At 41.2% G+C, this 16,780-nt stretch overlaps 1 protein-coding gene and 1 long non-coding RNA gene across 6 annotated transcripts in view; one reads left to right on the forward strand and one right to left on the reverse strand.

The window, feature by feature from the left end:
* Tmhs (Tetraspan membrane protein in hair cell stereocilia) overlaps positions 1-16,780 on the reverse strand; it is a 60,137-nt gene that overhangs the window by 31,913 nt on the left and 11,444 nt on the right. The window lies entirely within an intron of this gene.
* LOC111253080 (uncharacterized) lies at positions 725-2,684 on the forward strand. 2 transcript variants are annotated; one of them, XR_002674473.2, is made up of 3 exons: positions 869-1,031; positions 1,254-1,635; positions 2,540-2,684. It is a non-coding gene; the product is annotated as an uncharacterized LOC111253080 (long non-coding RNA). The 2 variants fall into 2 exon arrangements; XR_015319700.1 differs by having other exon boundaries at positions 725-1,031; positions 1,254-2,684.

Genomic DNA, 16,780 nt, shown 5'->3' on the forward strand with positions numbered 1-16,780 from the left:
AGATGTCGGGTGGCCACACCATGTGTCAATGCTTTTACTCGCGCTCTTTAGAGCGAGAGAGAGAGGGGGGAGTAGTGTGTGTGGTTCTACGGTTTAAATCGGGCGGCGCAACAGCCATTCAACTTCATGGTTGTTAAAACGCAGTTGGCGATGGTAGTAAACGCATCCTCAGGGACGACGAAGACCTCTTCTTATTATTAGGAGACAATTATGATTATAATTATTATATCTTATCGTGTGACCATTATTACATCGGTACCAAATTGTAATGATAATAGTGTTAATCGTCACTTCAATATTAGCGTTCAGCGGAAGCTGTTAGCGACTTGATCCGATGATTGATTGATCAACGGATATAATAAGATCAGAACACTAATTCATTCTGCTGCAGGGGACAAATGAAGAAAGACAGCAGAGCTTTAAGCGAACAACTGGAACACCAAACGTAAGATATTATAATCGCTGCAAAGAATAGGCAGGTCTGAAACTATGTTGGATTTTATAAATCTCAGTCATACGTAGGCCGGCAACTAGACCTATGGGCTGTTTGTTGACTGCTCATAGGATTCTGCATAGCACTGGAAGAATTTTTGGCAGGGGGAGAGGGTGATCTATAGCGGAATAGGGAGAGAAGGAACGTTTAGCCAAGCTAGTAACTTGAACTTCTTTATTTTTACGAACTTTTAATTGTAGTTCTCATGATGGCCTAGTGATGGTTATAAGAACAGCTAAAACTAATTTTCGACAGCGCCTCGGTTGTTCACTTGAAATTATCGGTAAAAAAAAACTGCAAGAAAACGTGAAATCATTATCCAGTTCTTGATGGAGGACGAATTCATTTAGCGGGGTCTTTGTACGAGAATATGTAGATGAACGTTCTGCGTTGTTATGTTGTAAATAACGTGAATACCGCACGGTACCATAGATATTGTGGCAAGTCTACACCGGAAAATAATTGTTCGCTCCCTCAGGATCTGCGGCGATATGGGTACGACGCAGATAGCCTCTGTGGTTGGGCGACATAAAGAAACGTAAGATGCATCCGCAAAACACCTTTCAAGGCTGTTCGTACGTTGAAACAAAAATAAGGAATGGTTACGAACTAGCAGCAGCCATCTCCATGATCGTGGATTTATAAAAGAGGCAGCCTATTAGATTACGAGAAAATCGTACCTGGCCGTAGCCTATCATGTTTCCATAGCATAGCTATCATAGGATTATATGCGTATTGTTTTGTTATCGATTTGCCACAGGAGCCGCTAGTAATAAAAAAAACTCGTCTACATCCGAGTTTCTTCGATCGAGGCAAATGTCACTACCCTCAAGCTGGCCAACGGCAAGCCTAGACGAAAAGCAAGGTGCTAAAGAACTCCTGCGTATATAGACAATGGCGATAATAACAGTGTGCTGTTCTCGATTCTTCGCTGCGCCTTCTCGTTTCGACCGATAGCGTTCCAGGCGGCGGCGGTGATGTGGTTTTTCAGTATACAACGTTCGTGTGACTCGCAACGTAAATTCGGTCCAGGCCAGCTTTTTGCTTGTCCGATTGTCAGTTTTACGTTATAGGTACAGGCACCACCTATAAGTCTATGCACCTTACGTTTAGAAATTAAGGGAGCCTAGTTATTGAATGAGGTAAATACCGATGGTTATGTTATTATACACTATCTTATTCAATTGATCGGAGCATCTTGGCCAAGATGCGGTGGCTATTTAAGACGCAAAGAATGCTAGCGATATATTAGGACCATTCTGGCTTAACACTGGGCAGAAAAGCTAAAGCAGATGTGGGAACGCTAGGCAACATGGTGTCATACAATTCGGGGCTGTTTTACTATATGCCACGCACGATACCGCCTGGTCGGTACTACAGTTATATACGTTATAAGTAGATCCCCTCAACAGTTTGTGCGTATCGACTACAACTACTACAATTTCTGGCCCGCCTCGTTTTAACACTTTAAAAAGTACCAGATTACATAATACGATTGTTTATTGATTATTCGTTTTGCAATAACATAACGGTCCTTGTTAATGCCGTCGATAAAAGACGCTGGCAATATCGTGTGTTTGGTTTTTGAATTGAGACAACGAAGCAGATGAAATATCGCTAGCGTTTGCTATTTTCACGCTACATATATTTGTCTTAACGGTAAGCGTTGTCGTTTTAGTAAGCTTACATTAACTTGTCGCATATGCCAACATTCGATATTAGCTTCAATATCTTCATGGTCATAAAAATAAGAGATTTTTGTCAATGTGGCAGCGTTTATGAGTGGAACGTAAATCTAAACAAAAAGATAGGTTTCAACTCGTTAGCGCGCACGCTACAGCTGAAATGTAAAAAAAAAACTGAAAACGAAATCATCTTAAGTTATCTTATAGGATGTGTCTATCGTGTATCTAACGCCGATATGATATCTTAAACAAACCAGAACAGCCGAGCTACAGAGAAATATAGAAATGGTGATCATTTTTAAATGCGCAAACTTTGATAATATCGAATTATACTAATTTCGCGCACTTTGGTCAATTTCAGACTCGACTAATACTTTCTAGTTAAATTGGGCACTGTTTCTGTAAATCTGGCCGAAAAAAGTGGCAGAAAATAAAGAAAACGAGCGATTTATGCACAGGGACGTTTACGTTTGACATGTTAAAATAAACATCAAATATTTTGCGTTTGTTTTTTTTGTCATTGTCGCATATCGGCAGTCTATGTTTGTTGGCTACAATGGTGTGAAATCAGAAACAAACTTTTAGCGTGAGAGGATTATAACCCTTTTAGCGTTGCACTATGGCCTAGGCCAAGTATGAAGCCAGAATCTGGCTATGTGCATATATTGATTTGCCTCCGGCACGTTTCGCCGCCCGAGGAGCATTTAAGGGACACCTCACAGGCAATCGGTTATAAGGTTGACTTGACCAAGGCACCTTTTCAACAATTAATCTTACTAGTAAAGATTTTTTTTCGGAATTTTGAACGTTCTCCCCTTTTTCGTTTCCGTCTATTACAAACTTTGCTCGTATACGTGTTTGGCTGTCTGTCCCGCTGATAAACATTGAACACTAATAATGTCATATAACCTAGGACTTAAAATTAGATAAGGTCAAATTGAGTGGTAACAACGAAAGCGGCGCCTGCTCATGGCGAGTCAAACGAGCTAATGTTTGTGCGTCTACGTGTGTTTACAACAAAGAGTCATTCTTAGGTTTGAAAGCCACTGAAAAGGTAATAAAAAAAAAAGGACGAACAACTACTTCCGATCTAAAACTACGGTCGAAAGTAGCAGCAAAAAAGAACGGAAATTTCTTAGCGAAAGCGGTGGTCACAGCACTGACTGAAGAGAAGGCAGCATCACATGATCTTAAGCAGCCCCTGCGGACTGACTGCCAATACGTAGCCTTCAGCCACTATGGTATCTGCGAACGTGACGATCGCTGTTCATGTAACGTATGCGGTTGACTATGAGAAAGCAAAAGAGCATAAAAAATTCAGCAAGGACTACCGATTGACTGGTCGTTGGAAAGCAAAGTACGGCATAACACTGGTAAAATGAACTGAACGGATGATTGAGACCGCACAGGTCACAAAGAACTGTATTTCGAAGAAAAATGTCTACTCATTCACAGCCAGCAACCAGACTGGGACTGTGAATCGAGACCCCAGACAAAACAAGATCTCTGTAGTGCAATTAAGCTAGTGAAAACGCGTGACGATTTTTGCGACAAACCCGACAATCTGTCATTTCGATGATACGACGCGTTAACCCGCGCCTGGGATTTGCGATTCTGCCCTTTGTTGTGAGATGCGGTAAAGCGAGGCGAAAGCCTTTGCGCTGCCGTACTGACCACGAAGAAACGGAAAATTTTATAGCGGTTTTAAGGATCCCTTTAGCTAACTACATGTAATGAGAACAGTATGTGAAGACTTCAATGTGATGAGCGGCGATGTGTCTCACGAAAGCAACCCTTATAAAAAACATGTTTTCCGTTGCTTATATACTCAGAACTCAACCGTTACGTGTTCCGTGCTTATCGCGGAAGGGAATCCTGGTTGTCACGTATTCGAACTAAAGAGATAAAACGATTTTTTAAGATGAAAATGGCTATACATGTGTTATCCCTTTTCTAATTTTGATAATGTCTTTCACAAGACATGGCTAAACTTGACCGGCGGACTGGCTTAGCGAGCAGGATCGACGACCTATTTGACAAAGGTTAATCGGTACGCAATACATAGACAAGAAGTTGATTAATTGCGGCGGCGGTAATCCGTGCAGGCGTGCAAAATTTGCCCATACACTTTGATCGTCATTTTAGTAGAACCACCTTTAAACTTTTAGGGTCATTGCATGGAGTTGACAAAGAATCAGGAAGTTAGATTATTATTTGTATGCTTGTCTTCTGGCTGGACGAGTGTGTCTGTATTGCGTTCCTGTTTCATCCTCGCTGTCGTTATGGCTGTGACATTATTACTATTTTTCTGCTGCTGTATCTCCACGATGGTCTTAATTATATAGTAGTAACATAGTACTTTTATCGCGTTGCTTATGTCTTGCTGGCAGTTTGGATGAAGCTGAAAAAAAACTAGTGGCAAGAGGCGAGGCAAATTCTCCGATTGCGTGCTGATTGGGTTTATTTACTATTAACATACTCTTCCTGATGTTGTTGCTGCTGTTGCCACATCCCGTTCGTTGTTGTTGTTGTTGTTCCGGATCTACAGACACCGACTTCGGCATGACTCCGACGGAGGCTTCATCAACGGACAAGGCAGGATCGCGTTGGGATCATACAAGCCACTTGGCACTGTCCACTGCCAGGAATGGTCATCTTCGAATTTCTACTTGTCTAGAGATTTCCTCTTGTATACGAAACTGTAGTTGTATGTGATGCTTTTACCACATCATCGGCATATGGCAGGATATCAATCGCATTACCGCTGCAGCCGCAATGGCCACAGCCAGACGCTGCTTGCCACTCGACTGTGACGGATGCCAAGCTCTGCGGAATGAAACGAATGATTAGGCGGGGTGACGAGTCTTATTTCGTCGACGAGAATGTACGGCTGGCAAAGTCTGACCATAGCCGATATGCGATAAACCAAAGCTTTGCAGTGCGAAATGTCTGTAAAGAAAAACATCTTCGAATTGTACGCGTTATATACATCGCACTGTTTGAACGTACGGTTTTCGAGAATACTAATCGGATTGGCAGTGCGTGAATTTCCCGATCGTACGGCTCGTGTTGTAGATAGTGCTTATAACATAGGTGTAAATGAGAAATTAATGAAAAGAAGATGCTGTACGGTACTAGGATTCTCTGACAAAAAACTATTTTTTGTTTTTTCGAAAAAACTCTAACAGTGATATTAGCACGATACTATGCATCTATCTGGATGCTAATTAAAATCACACTAGTCTTACGTGATGCTTCAGTGGACACGAGGAACAATGAGAGGATGTTTGAGTAAACGAAAGCACAGAAGGGAAAAGCTCGATGAGTTTTGTTTATTTCACAAATGTACAACCTATTTACATGAGAAAAAGGAGGTAAAAATGGTCGGAGGCAACCCAATTTTCTATCTGGGAGCCCATTTGATCATCGAATGAGGAGGCGAGAGAGATATGAGAAGAGATACTGTCCCCACAATTAAGCAGAGCAACGCCGGAGAGTAGTTCTAATGCTTCGTATACATTTCGACACGTCTATTGGGTTTTACAACGAAACTTAGGGCCACTGATTTCGTTGAGGGGCGCAGATCCTCACGGGAACGAGATGTCACGCATCAGCTAGCGTAGGCAAGTGCAGGACTTCTATCTGCTTTGTCGCCCTCCTATTAAGGTCTGAGTGACGCTCGAGGCCAAGAGCCTCGTAGTACTGCCTTGTCAACAAAAAAAACGTTTTTGAAATTTCCGGTTATGATGGCGCGATGTCTACTCGCCTAGCATAACGCTGTTATGAGCCTAAAACTATTGGCCGCAAATACATTCACAGGCCATTCACAGGAGTCGCGTTTTGCCGCTTACCGTGGCCAAAGGTAAATTTCCCATACCTATCAAACTCTAGGTATTTCTGTACAGTTGCAGTCCTATAGTGAGTAAAAGGTGCATCATGCTAAACGACAGTTTCTTTTTCTAGTAATTCTCAGGGATGATAGATACACATGTTAGTTGCAGACCCAACGTTTCGCTCTGTAGCAGAAGAGATCTTTTGCCACAATATATTATCGAAATTGATAACAACCGTAAAGGTAAGTTTCGCTGCCAACTAGTTTAGGCTTCTCTGTTCCCAGTGTCATCACGCACATATATATAATTGATGACTTTTTCTTTTTACCCATTGCAATGTTTTACTATAACCGGATTAATTAAACTCAATAGCATCCATCAAATTTTACTTAGGCCGCTGTAAAGTTGCGTCATATGATTTTCTATTATGCGCGTGCGCTATGAATGCATAACTAATAGAAAGTTCTATGACTTCGTCTATAGAACGTTCTTCTATGATCCGTTTATCGGCCCTACAAACAGTAGGCAGACGGCATTTGCGGTATCAGCTGTGACACGCTTTCTTTTCCATAGTGATTTTTCGTCATTGATGAAGCCGGCGTCCATTCCACATGGCTATTGTAGTTCAACAACGAACTAATACATAGGAATAATAGTGAACAAATGTTAATTATGTTAAGAAGACCGATAAAGCGATGCGAGTACCTTTTCCTTAGCCCTATATTATGTATTTGGCCACATACGAAGCTATCTATATATCAAAAGGGGTAGTGTTAACGTTGCCACAACACAGCGCCTTTCTTTCACGAGCAGCAAGAGGGCCTATTTAAACAGTGCATCGCTGCTGTTCGTAACCTATTTTTTGCTTTTCTTCCGCCCGGGATCATTTCATTGGGCCGACCCTTACGAGCGGTATCAACGTTTCTTAGATAGCATGTTGGCATACCACCCAAAAATCATCAACTCCGAAAGAAATCGATTGGCGTGATTCCGAATTGAACAAATTGAGTTCGTACGGTTTATTACTTACGTGATGACTGCAGGAACCTACATCCGGTAGCGAACATTATTTGAAGCGGCAGATTCTTCCGATATTGGCGTGGCCGAAATCTCTTTTTTTGCTTAAATCCTATCCGCTTTATATATATATATATATAAAGGCCAGTAATGTATGTAAAAGTAAACGGTCATAACCATCAACTTGCACACAGGCTGTTACTTTCCTTTTTTCTTTTTCCTCACAACTGAATAGGCACTATAGTATTTCTACTAATATTTACACACTTTAGTAAATAAAAAATAAATCGATATATATGTATACAAACACTTATCGATACACAGACACTGGTGTTTGGTATGATCGATTGACAATCGTTCCCACATTTAGGTTACTATAGACAATAGTTATAAAACAGCACCAGGATGTATTTCGAATACAACAGCTTCAATCGATATTTGGAAACATGGAATATCTTCACAAACTGTTTAATATTTTTATATTTAGCCGCGACAAGCATTATCACTCCGAACTGACCACAAGTTTAGTTAGTTTGAAAGTCAGTAGAAAGTGATAGTTACTGTCAAACTCTGTTACACAGGTCTGCATTGTTGTGTAGGATTGGCAGGTGTTTACGGCAGACAAAAATCGCTTATATTGCCGATATTTTGAGCTCACGTAAACCGGGACGATGCTTTTACGGGCGTTACTTTACCGTCCGGCTTAGCGTTTAATTCAGCATTTATTTGTCTTTCTGTTTCTCTAAATAATGAGATAACAACATGACGCTCTTTTCTGAATAGCCCAGCAGAGCCGCTCAAAAGCGACACCAACGAGTAGCTGGCATGTCCAATATCAGTAATTTTGAATACAGGAATTGGAACAGCAGTGATAGTAATAATAGCTAGCATCATTTCGAGACAAGCATTGTATGAAGCGGTATATTCTAAAGCATTACTTGGTCGGTGTCGGACAAGGATCTACTGCTACCCACAACAATCAGTGGAGACGCACGACATGCCAGCTTAAACGCCATGTCGGTTCAATTTCGTACAACTACTACTTCAACACAGAGCATATGACACTATGGCCGTGAGATCGCGCTCGCGGCATGGCACAAACGCATCGCCTTGCATGAACAATATTATTATTGTTGTTTACTAAAAAAAAAAAAAAAAAAAAAAAAAAAAACAGATGCGTCAAGATCACCACAACGGCCCTGTTCGCTGTTGACCAACGTTGGTATATACGGCCTGGTTAGCGTTGCTGTCGGCGCTGCCTTTTTCAGACCGTTGTCTTTTTACCCGGGAAACGTGCGCATCTTCTTGCTCACCCATACACTTTATTGTTCGACAAATCCAAATGGATGTTAGAACGATAAACAGGCCGACGGACAGATGGGCATCAATAAGAATAGTACCATTGGCAGTCGCGGTTGCCACTGCTTGCAACGCTTGACGCTATAATATTCAGTATGAAAAAGGGCAGGCCATGAAGCCTTTGTTGGTCGATGGTTTGCTTGCAATTTTGCCCACCACCTAATACTCCGTACCGCCTCTTCATAATTAAGAACCTTTGTTCATCCAACGTCGCACTTTATTGGCACGCCGTTGGAAAAGAGTTCATCCTTGTTTGCGCCTTTGCACGTTTTTTTCAAATTGTCAAAGCGCTTAACCGTTCGCTGAGTTGCCACTAGTATGGTACACCGTTGTTTCTTTTAACTGTTGTGACTATCGTCTATCTTGACATAAGACCTCCACGTATCCATTTAAGAGTCGTACCGCATCTTCCGCCATCGTGTCGCTTGTGAGTTATCCATAAACCAAATTGCCATGGCGTTACTTTCTATCGTTTCTATGCGTCGACCCATCAATGGATTTCTGCCCCTGGCCGCTTTTTGCGTATGTGTGTGTGTTAATCACTCATAATTATCTTCATCTTTTGTTCTGCGTTTCTTTGGCCTGACTCCGGTTTGAACAACCAGCGTTCGTCCAGCGTCTTGGCCCAGTCCGAACAGTGTTTTGCTCGGGACTGGGGCTCACTCTCATATTTCTGGGTTCTGATTTTCTGTCTTCTATCCATGTTCTTTCGTATCTATGTAATGATACTACGATACGCCATTATACCGATTAATCGATCAGTTTTCCCCGTTCAGAACGTTCCTGCACACATCATATAGGTAGGCTGCATTGCTCTGACCGCTGCTGTCATTGTAAAGACAGATGAAAATTTTAGACCGCTTTAAGCATATCGTACCCCATCCTGTTTTGCTTAGGGCTGTAGTCCTATTCAACGTAACGGTTTATTTCCGTCGCCGATGACGTCTTTTCTTTTGCATAAATACTTGACAAATCCGAGAAATAGTACTGTGCTCGTAAAAGTAACTAGCGATACAACATGTGAGGTTATTCTAAGATTAGGATATCTGATTATTCGTGTGTGCTTCTGTATATATGATCGAAACCCTTCTGTAGGAGGATTCGTTTTAGGGGGATGGGATGAGGGGAAGCTGATCCTAAAACATCAGCAGCTTCGACGACGGCTACGGCGGAAGCAGCGAAAAGGCATAGTGGACACTGCTATCGTCGGCAATGGCATTGAACAGCGGAAACACACTATGAAGCACTATGGTGTGCATATGCTCCGTACCAAAATACCAGTGGCATAGGTCGTGGTAGTGGTAGATCTGGCTGTGTTTGTAAATGGTTTTTCGCTTTGCGTCGTGCGTTTGTTAACTTTGTATCAGAAATTCCCAACAATACTACTTCGCAGATTTGGCGTAAAGTGAATGGTGTGGGAGAATCCCTGCGTAGTCAAGCTTTGTCCCTGCAACGTGAACGTTGTTGTCGCTTGCCACTTGGGTAGATCCGTACATCATGCTGTTATTTTCGCTAACTCAGACTGGCCAGTAGCGTTGAGCATTAAGAATACAGCAGAATTCGAAATACCATATGAAATTGTGTGTCCGCAAATGCTCGTATGCACGCAACTGACGGGATGATTATTTGGGTGCGCGTGCGCATGTATGTGCAGCTCCGTCGAATTGCCAAGCATTAAATACCGGACAAATGGTGCACTTTTTTTTTTTAACTATGTCACCATTTTGCATTGCTAGTTGACGACCGTTGTGGCGGCTGAAGATGGAAATAAGTGACGTATGGTCAGTTTCTTCCACCTTTTGGCTAAGGTTACCAGCAACCTAGAAGGACAGACAGACAAAGTCGCTTCTATGCGTGTTTCTCTCTGTTGTGCCTCTGATTTTTGTGCTGCCCTACTGTAGACCTGCGGTAGGCTCCTATACAAATAGTGCTGAAATTCGTGGTTTTGCTTATTTGTCTCTGTTGATATTTCTCGAGGCGGTACGTAAATGCGTTGACATATTTCATCCAGAGCAAAGAAACCAATCCTCCGGTGAGGCTGGGGTCTACCATTTCAACTCGTACAACAATTATTTGACAAGGAAATTATTAGAATAATAACAATTCATGTCATTTTATTAATAGCACACACAACTAGAAATGGAAGTCAATGTCCATCACTTACGGACAGTGCTGCAGTGTCTTGTTTCATATGGATCCATATATATGCGTAAAATATTGAATATGTACAAAGTTCCCCATGTAAAACAAAGGGAAAAATATATATTTAAGCAAAGAGATGAGTTAGCTAGTTATTTCTAATGGTTGTGCTCATCGTTCAGCCAGAATGTCTACTATATACGTTCTGTGAGACTACAGTAACGACATACATTGTTACCAGACAGAAGGTAAGCCAGCTCTTTCCTATTTCACGGCAAAATTGTACATGTGATATTATTGTTTCCATATATGATGTACTTTCTTAGATGTCCTGGCTTCCTTGGAGAAAAGTTTCCTTTACATTGAGCTGACCGACGGTGCCCTTTGAGTACTTCTACATAGAGTTGCTATTACCGATGATATACTGCGGCGATTTTAACGACATCAACAATAGCACAATGGTTGTCAACCTTGGCATACGCTGTTGCCCCTCAGTCAGTTCGACAAATCGTGATCAATGCAAGATTATATAAACGTGTCTTATTACCCGATCAATTCAGGTAATTAAAATATTCACATATCTAGAGATTTTACTACGACCGATTTCTACGGTACGTAATATCGGCGGTAATAACACTGGAAAGCGAGTACTAACACTCGATCGAATTTACATTGATCTGTTATACAAGTGCGCTCTGTGCTTGAATATTCATTTCATTACTAAGGTTGTAAAAGTAGCATTGTCTAAAAACGTCAAACCCTATGAAAACAATGGCTGACCAAACAGTAGTGGGGCAGATTTGATCAGAACATCTTTTTATGCATGCAGGGCACCTTATATATAACTATATACATATATATAGCATAAAGGAAAAATAGTTCCAGTCAACGTGTACCACGATCGTAAGTTTGGCTGTCTTTAAGACATCCAGAAAGGCACCGGCGGCAAACCTTAAGACACCACCATACATAGGTAAATGCTTCAAAGACTATTCAGTTGCCTGGCCTAGCTGGTTGATCGTCATCAATCATCGATGCAACTCCTTATGCTTAGAAGACAGTGTCGCCTGCTTTTTTTCATACCCAGACTGTAGATGATCCCACCGATATATTCTGTTGGTATCTCTCACGGACGCTGTTTTGTTACTTGTTGCAACTCGAATTGCCAGCCTAAGCGCCTTAGCTTGCTCAGTCGTTACGATTCTATATATACGAGCCTTAAATAAAATTGTAACGTTACTACTAGTTGATCGTGATCAACTTTTCTATACGGCTGCTGGCATGTATGAGACCTGCCGGTCTTGCAATACTACATGACCAAGGTCGGCGTCCTAACACTCTGATGACTCTGTACGGCAAACTGTTTGGCACAAAGTAAAGTCCAACCTTAGAAAGACACTATAACTCAATAAGTACGCTTTAATGCTCTATACGGAGTCGAACTAAGAAAAATGTACATTCTGTGACACAGTTGCAAACTGTTTGCCAAAATCGGCGATGAATGTTTGTGTATACCCTCTACGCTACGCCGGAAGAAGTTGCATATAATGACTGGTTGTATTTTTTTTTCTTCACCTCATTGTCGGACGATAGACGACGATGATAGCAAGGACCATATCGCTATAATATGCCGCGATCCACATTCGCCACTCACACGTTCTTGAATAAGTAATGCCGTACGAAATACCTGCCAATTTGCCAGACGAATAGGTTCCATTGTACAAAAATAAGAGATATCTATCCGCTGTCATGGATAGTATTTTTGGCCCTTGTCGCTGTAGCTCTGTCACAATACACATTTGAGCAAAAAGGTGCCAGAGAGAAGATACTGAATTTGAGTGAAAGATCTATGTCCTTCTTTAGCCAGCTAGAAGAATCAAATAATTGGAATAATCCTATGACAAGAGGAAAAAGAGGTTTTCCTGCAGCTTCCACAATTTACATAAAAAAAATCTCACGAAATCGGTTCTTTTTTACTAATTGACTAATCTGGCAGATTTGACCAGTTTCTAAATCGGACCTATATCGCGCTATTCGAACTTGAGTAAAAGTTAAGCTACAATGTTGAAGAGCAGCTGCTTCGTATAATAATATACTTATAGTATTAATACCCTTTTCTTTAAAATTTGGTTTTCACTACAATTAGTTTAAGCATATAATGAGTCTGTATCTGTTGTCCTGCTGTTTTTTGAGAAAAGCCAGGACTCGAAATGCCTTATATCACACGTACCACCGCGCACACATCTAACGATTACAATATGCCTAGGCAAAAGCTGGGTTTCATTGGATTCAATGCATCTTCTTGACTGATAAATCTACTTCTTAATATGGCTTACACTCGTCGCTAAAGGGGACACTGGGCACAGGGACGTTTCAGGGGACTACGGGTCTCCTACTGTTTCACGATCTTTAACGAGTGCTACCAGAATGCTGCGGAAAAGAATATCTATCTTTGTCTTACGTCTAATCCGTAGTAACTCAAACCAACGTGCCAAGCGCCCAAGTATAATATAACACGTAAAATATATTCACTTCGTAAGGTGCTGCTGCAACAAAATTTCACTTCTTGTTTCCCTTACAGCGATTGCGACACTGAACCCAAGAAAAATCGTTAAAAAAAAACTAGAAACTAGGACTGCAACAGTCCCCCAGTAAATGGCGCCCCAAGGCATTGGAGCCACCAACAGCGGTACTGATACAACTATATGACTATGCACTACTACACACGAAGACAAAAGCAGTGGATTGGCAAACGTTTGTCCCGCTAGGCCTACGTTATCGTTATCTACGTCCAAGAAATGTTCGCCCCCATTCGGGCCTATCTGTAACAAAACGTGTGCGCATATATTCGCAAATAGCCAACGAATGAGCAGAAGACAACAACGATAGCAACAACAAAAGCGCTAGCGGCAACCTCAACAACGATCAACAGCTGCTACTGCTACTCATTTACAGGATTGGCCTATCTGTGATTCAGCGTAAGTGAGCAATGCTCATAGTGTTTACTTACCTGCACGTCTAGTGCTATGACGCAATGAACGTAAACGCGTCTTCTCTCAGGAACGAACTGTTTCTCGATGGGAGTTCGGCTGAGTTAATCCCTCTGGCCAACTACGAACAACAACGCACCGATAGCTTCAAGCTTAGCTGCGATGCAGCCAGAGATGCAGCCTAATCGGTATCGGGTAAGCAACTAGACAAACAGACCGTCATATCCATGAAAAAATATCCTAGGCAATCCTGACGCGTAATGCTTCGAATCAAGAGAGCAACATCTTTGAGCTCATGTTTTTGCTGTGCGCGGCAATGTAGACTTCAGTCACTTCAAGGAAACAGGACACGGCGTCGGTGTCTACAGGACAGAAACATCTGTTTGTATAAAAGGGATAGAAGGATCGGCATTTGAGCAAATGCCCCTGCAGCATGTAACCACACCCCTGTTTTCCTCAAAAGAAGAAAATAGTAACGGGGCGTTCAATGTCTCGTTCATGACACAGTCAGTCTAAAGTTATAGTCGTCAAAAATCCATAACCCCTTCCATCGATCGATCGATCTCGTGAAGGGATCTGATAGATACAAATAAACAAACTATATTGGAGGCTGGAGATGGAGACTTGCGCGAAACGCATCACTAGCACATCCATTTTCGTAGCAAATAGAAATTGAATGCAGAGCGAAAAATAAACACGAGCAAATAAAAATAATGATAATAATAATAATAAAATAATAATCGAGCAGATCTGTTCATGTGTCTGCGGTCGGCTATTGATCTGGCCTCGTGTGTCGATAGCACTTTTTTTTTTCTCTTTTTTCCTTCTTTTGATTTCATACAAAATCGTTTTTTGTTTGCGTTAATATTTTAAATAAATAAATAAAAAAAATCGACCTCGAACCATATAATAGCACCGATATGTACTCTGCTATACTGTGTCCTATATTCTGTGATATAAGTTTTCGCAACTTTAAGTGACGCCGATATCGCTGAGACGTATAATTAATTACGTTCAAAAACAAGTTTTTCGTGTACAGTTTGTCAAATAGATATTACCCTGCGCATCAGCATCGATGAAAGACTGCCACAGTTTACTTGATTAAATACAAACTCTGTCTATCTCATTGATTTTTTCAATGAAAGCATTCGATTGCGTTTGTTTTCGACCTAAAACGATAGGAATATAATAACGTTTAAGAGACACAATTAATTTTTTAATACGAAATTAAGTCATAGCAGTTAAATAACGATATATTACTTATTAAGTTATACTTGAATTTACATTAGAATTAAAAAAAAGATCTAAGTTTTTTTTAACTCGCTTCACCTGCTATAAAGTCGACGTTTTGTTGTGCGTCGAGCGTAAAAAATGTCCACAGCGTCAACAAAGATGCTAGAGATGCGGACAGCTGATTGTTTATTATGTGCAACTGCATCTGTACGTTATGAGCCTCTTTACGTGCGTTAAAGGAAACTGAAATGAAAATAGGACTTTATGCGTTTTATACCAGGGGTGCTGCGGTTGTGCTGCTATTGAGGTAAGCATACTTTGTTTTCAAAACGCACCGTCAAGCTGCAAAGGTCAATGTTAGGGTTCTCTTCTTCACGAACTAAAACTGAAAATATTAAAAACTCCTAATAAATAACCCCTTTCTCTCCAGATGAACATTCTAAGAATCCTTCAAGAAGTAGCTTTAGCTTGCAGCTTCTTGCGTCCTCTTATTAATGATTTTGATGCTTCTACGCGCGTGATCCCCTGCTTATAGCCATTAAAATGAGAAGCAATGCCCGTATGATTTTCGGAGACTAAAGTAGCGTTCCTCATAAAGAAAACTGTCAGGAGTCTTCTAGGAATTTGGCACATAAGCCTTCTTTCTTCCATTGTACTGAGATAAAGTTGCGATACCGAAGCTTACCATCCCGTGCTGTACTAATGAAGCTTTACAAAATGAACATTTCGTTCCCTCTTACTTCGAATGGGCATGTAAAATGGGGGAAACGAATGCGCAAGTAGACACCAACCATTTGGTGTAGTGTTTAAGGTGACAGTGACGCCTATCGCAGAATGGAAAGCGTTTAAGAACGAGCATTCGGGCGAACGTTGGCGGGCTGTCTTTCATAGCGGTCGTGCGCTCATCCGTTTACTTCTAGTGCCAAAATAGAGCTAGTTCTTTCTAGAAATGAAACAGCAGATTTGTTATGGGGCATGCAATCTGAGCGGAGGTCAGCGATCTAAACGATTCCGGAATTGCACCTTGTGTCTCTTTTTGAATTCTCAGCTTGATATCCGAAGTTAGACTTTGAGCTAGATATTTGAGTCACACCTTAGCGAATCCACACCTACTAATATCGCTTGAAGTACCGCTAATCATTAAAAGATATTCGCAGATTGACTGCTGAGTTGATGTCTTGATTCTTAAATAAGCACAATCGCTAGGGACGGCACTTTAAGCACATGTGAAGTATTTCGTTGTATTACCTGTCTTTGTTCACACTTAATCCTAGAAATAGCTCGTAGAAAAACATTTTGTCCTTAAATTACTCGTTTCGAACAAAAACATCTGTTACTAAATATGATTTCCTTATCTTATTGTTCCTGAACGAGCAACAACTGCATAAAATACACTAAGACAAGAGTAGATAAAAAGTATAGTGCATAATCATTGGCTATCTGCATTGATACAGCACACAAACTACTAGTGCAGTCGATTGCATGCACAGCCATGTGGCGAACGTGGGAACTTCGGGGCAAATTCGATACGAACATACATTGAGGGAACGGGCAGTTAATTAGCAGTATGATTGTTTTCTATATGTATGCTTTTAAGACTTTCTTACGTCTATAGGCGGCAACTTTTTGGCTTCATGTGATTTCTACGAAACAGTTGCCTCTCAGCATTGACAAAGCTTTGGAATTTCGTATTGGATGTCGGAAAAAGATCAACGATAGCAAGGCCAGCAGGTCTTACCGAAACAGCTCCTTGTACACGAGGAGCAGCAATACTGCATCTAAGCCATGCTCCGTGATGCCAAATATATATAGCGGCTAAGAACGTGGGAAAATAAGGAAAAATTTGCTCACGTGAAGACAAACCGCGAAGATCTATATTAATCGTTCAGATACCTCACAATTTGTGTGAATAAAGACGGTGGAGTTTCGTAATAGCTCGAGTTAGCAAACATCGATGAAGAAGTTTTATTTGCCCCATTGTGGGAATTAACTGACTTGGTATAGTAGAAGCCAGGTACAAATTTTGATCCT

Source organism: Varroa destructor, unplaced genomic scaffold (assembly GCF_002443255.2).
Source record: "Varroa destructor unplaced genomic scaffold, Vdes_3.0 BEIS01000001.1, whole genome shotgun sequence".
Lineage (NCBI taxonomy): Eukaryota > Metazoa > Arthropoda > Arachnida > Mesostigmata > Varroidae > Varroa > Varroa destructor.